A 4,358-nucleotide genomic window follows, 5' to 3' on the forward strand; every position below is an offset into this window, starting at 1 on the left:
AGCCAAGTCGTTTGTCCGATTAGTCGCGTACTGTTCGGTCGTCTCAAAGACCGCCGGTCATTTGCAGATATTTACCTCAGCAGCCGGGAAATCTCCGATATTTTACTCTCGATCATCGGGTTCTAGTAAACTGGAAATTTACAAATATTCTCTACTCTCGGTTTTCGAGATTGCCTCGTGGAAGAATAAGTCGCGTCTGACGTCAGGATGTAACAGTAATTGAAGCCGTAAATCACGCAAATTAAATACGAGCACATTTTCAAGTGTAAAATAATGAAAGAGTCAGTCGGAGTCAGTCGGAATCATAAATGTGATGATGTCTGGCTTGAATCTTTCTTTGGACTCATAAATCGGAATCATAAAACCGTATGGGAACATCTATAATTTAAGTTCCGATTGGTCTACTTCCAAGTTAAGAAATTTCCCATGTATTGAAAATTTCCCGGGATCTAATTGGGAATCAATCCGATTTCCAAAATAATTATCAATAATTATGGACTCCAGTTGGGAAGTCTACGCAGTTTCTAATTGGTAATGTAATGTTTCAAACACACGATTCTAAGTGGAAAACAGATCTTATTTGGTCACTACAATGTTTTGCCAAAGATTGCTTCTGGTTACCATTTTACATTTTACATACGATTGAACGAAATACACGAAACACTTTAGATATTCGTACACTTTACAAGTGCACACACGCGCGCTACGCACGCGATATTAAGCATAGTAACATTAAAAATATAAGTCCGTTTATTAATCTTCTAATTTGATATTCGAACTGCCATTTGATTCTGGCGACGGTAATCGCACGCAGAATACGAGCAGAATAAGCAAGCCGTACAGCCAATCAGTATCGCGAAGAAGAGACTAATCCATGTTTGAAGTAAGAATGAAATTCCTAATTGATATAAAAATAACCTATTTTAAGACAAACTTAGGTATTTCAATTGGAATCTATATTGCATACATATAGAAAAATCTGGAAAAATTGCATTCATGCGAGTTATTACGTATTGGTTGAATACCTTGCGAACCATATCGATATGTTAGCAAAAATAAAGAATCTTCGTAACACTTTGCAAAATTCCTGTCAACCAAGACATTCCGACATGGTGCAACAAATCGTTCGATATATGCGACAAAATCATCGATGCCCACTACGATTCTCCATGAAAACTAACGTTTGCCTAGCGGCGATCGCCGCGAGACACGCCGTGTACCAGGAAACGAACGATAATCCATCAAAGCGGCTATCTACGGTTTGTTTGATCATCCGGAGGCCGGAAAACGTCGTAAGGACGCTTCTAACGGGCACCATTGTCCCGACAAAACAAAGCCGATGGGTAGCGTTTCTACCCTGAGCTTGCGTTCTTTCGGGCGTCGCTTCCCTTCGGGAAGACGAAGCGGACCACCTCGAGAGGCCAAGGAGCGTATCGCGAGCGTGAAAATTTCGGCGCTCCAGCGGGTATCTCGAGCGAGTTCGCGCTTGTTCACCCTCGCTCGAGCCTCGCGAGCGTGGCGCGGCGCGAGGAGCCGGGAGGGAGCAAAAATCCCGCGATATATAAATCGATTCGCGGGACGAGCGTCAAAGGACCGCTCGACCAATCGGCTGGTAGACGAGGCGGTGCTCGAGCAGAACGAACTCTCTCTCTTGACAGACAGAGAGAGGGAGAGAGAGAGAGAACGAGGGAGCGAAGGCGCCGCGAGAACGTTCCGGCGAGAGCGCGACAGGGAAGGCAGAAGTCGTTGGCAACGCGGAGTGGGGTTGGAGCAGCTCGACATGGGCGAACGATGGGCCGTGCTGGTCGCCCACGGTGGGGTTGCAGCGACGAGGATCGCACACATGCACACGTCGCGAAGAGAGTGGGGGGGAGGCAGCGCGCCCATACGCGCCGCCGCGCGGCGTCTTCACCTTCCTGACCTGTCCCGAACTCTCGTCAATTACGGCTAAGTACACGTATCACGTCTAATATAGAGGACACGGTGACGGACGGGCCGATAGGCGGCATGTAGCGCAAGCGATCGAACGCGTTCAGCGAATGCGCGCTCGGATCCGAGTGCGTTGCCACCGGCCGGTGTCGGGTTAGCCCTGACCTCGGGTTAACTAAAGTTACTTCTCTATCTATCCATGACGCCGAGAGACGCGCCACCGAAGACAGCCGACCGGTTCGAACGAGGCCCAACGCCGGTGACGATTCGTCCGTGATCGAGTCCACCTCGAGAGCAATTAATCGCACGGCCACCTGTTACCACCGTTCGCCATCCGATCGGAACGCAAATATTATCGGAAGTTACAGCTGCGTTCTTTGAATCCTCCATCCGTCCTGCCTCGTACAGGCTGTAAATGTCGGTGCTAACCGGAAACCTCCAAGTAGCTGCACCGAGAAATCCATTTAGTTGAATCGACTAAATTCTTGTTTGACTGTGGGCACATTTTTTGTTGTAAGAACCAAGGTTCAGTTCTCTCAACCGAAGGTTCGGTTCTTTGAAACCTCCGAAACTTCGGGGAACCAAAGCTTTGGTTCAGGCAAGCAAACCTTGGTTATTACAAACAAAAATTCTGTCTGCCTATAGTGAAACGAAAATTTCGTTGATTCTATTCAATGGGTTTCTCAGTGACGCTCGCGCCGATCCGACTTATTTTGCGGGACTCCGCTTAAATAGTCGGGGGTAGTTTTGCAGATTAACGGGCATAAGGAAGGCGACTAAGTTTCCAATTCGGTTTCATCGGTAACTTCATCGGATATTTTATCGGCGTTCGTTACTTGATCGGATAATAAAAGTAACAATCGGATACATCGTGTAATCGGTTATCCGATGGAAATTTTTCTCAGTGCACCGACAAACTTACAGGATAGATTCTATATTAAAAAAATGAATAAAAAGGTCTCAGTAAATATATGCCTTTAAACGCTTGATTTCAAGAATGCAATTGTCTCGATTATAAAAAAAAATATATTTGATCGCAGAATTGAAATAGATAATTATTGGTTATCTTTTTTTAGTTCCTTACATCATATAACATACATGTAAGAAAAGCCTTATAAAATTAGCTTATCTATTTCTGCCTATATACATCATACCTGTTATTTCCGTTAAAATGCGAAAGATTTGCTTTTCTTCCGAGCTGATTCTTAGACTTTGCGTCTGACGGAAATAACCATGCAGTAGTAGAGAGGAGTGTAATCATAAAGTACCTCAGATATCCGTCTAACGTGAAATGCAGTGATCGATTGAAATGTGAATAAGTGAGATTAAACGCGACGAATAAACGGACTAACCTCGAGTACGGCATTTTCCTCGGGCGATTACCGGTCTGCTCTCTGTCAACACCGAGCGTGGGAAACTAATCGAAAGTCGGTGCCGTGCGCGGAATCATGCGTTCGCGCTGGCGCGTTTTACGCAACGCGTGTCACGAAATAAGGGTGAGGTCTGAGGATTTTCACCGATTCATCTGACATTTGCGAAACGCGGCACGCCGCTAACATCGCCGGTAACATCTGCGCGAGCGGATCTCGCAGAATCGATCTGAAAAGGCAGGCAGACGTACATCGCATCTCGATTTCAATAACGCGCGCGATGGCCTCCTGACATTCCGACAAATGTCACGAATCTTCGCGAGAGAGAAAGCCGAGCGGTTTGACAAAGGGCTCGCAGCGCGGCCGGCGAGTCGCAGCGCTGACGATTAAACAGCGTGACACACCGTTTACGTTACCACCAGACAATAGTCTGAGATTGCAAACATTTTATCGAACGGAAGAGTAAAGTGGCGACGCGATCTTAAGACTAAGGAGGGAATCTTGTGTAGTTTCATGAATGAATCCTCGAAATATTCGGAGGTCGAATATCATTCCAAGCAAAGGATCGTGCGAATACCGCCACTCGAAATCGCAAGATTGAATGTCTCATTCAAGCTCAGAGTGGATTCTGACTCCACATGAACGAACGTTTCAATCAGTCGGAATGAATAGTCGGTGAAAAAAAAAGTAATTGGCAATTGTATTTGTAATCGCATAAGAATCGGAAGAATTATTCGCCAGAGAGAGGCGAGGCTGCCGCATTCGCGACTCTTTGTTTCAGTTCTCGGTGCCGGGGACACAAAGGACAACGAACATTTCCGAGGCGATCGCCTCGTTACCGTATAAAAGCCGGCCAATTTTTTACCGGCTCCGAGCGCATCTCTCGGATCGGAGCGGCGCGGTGCGCGAGAGGAAAAGGAAGAAACAAGAATTATCAATCAAAGGACCCGGGTCTTCCTTACTTCGTAAAAAATGTCTTAATGTAATCCGCGTTCGCGTGTGGCCCCGGCGAAACTGCGGTGGCCGCCGCAGTCGGAGGCAATCAAGCGAGACGGAGAG

The sequence above is a fragment of the Dinoponera quadriceps genome, unplaced genomic scaffold (assembly GCF_001313825.1).
Source record: "Dinoponera quadriceps isolate SergipeBrazil2010 unplaced genomic scaffold, ASM131382v1 scaffold1441, whole genome shotgun sequence".
Classification (NCBI taxonomy): domain Eukaryota; kingdom Metazoa; phylum Arthropoda; class Insecta; order Hymenoptera; family Formicidae; genus Dinoponera; species Dinoponera quadriceps.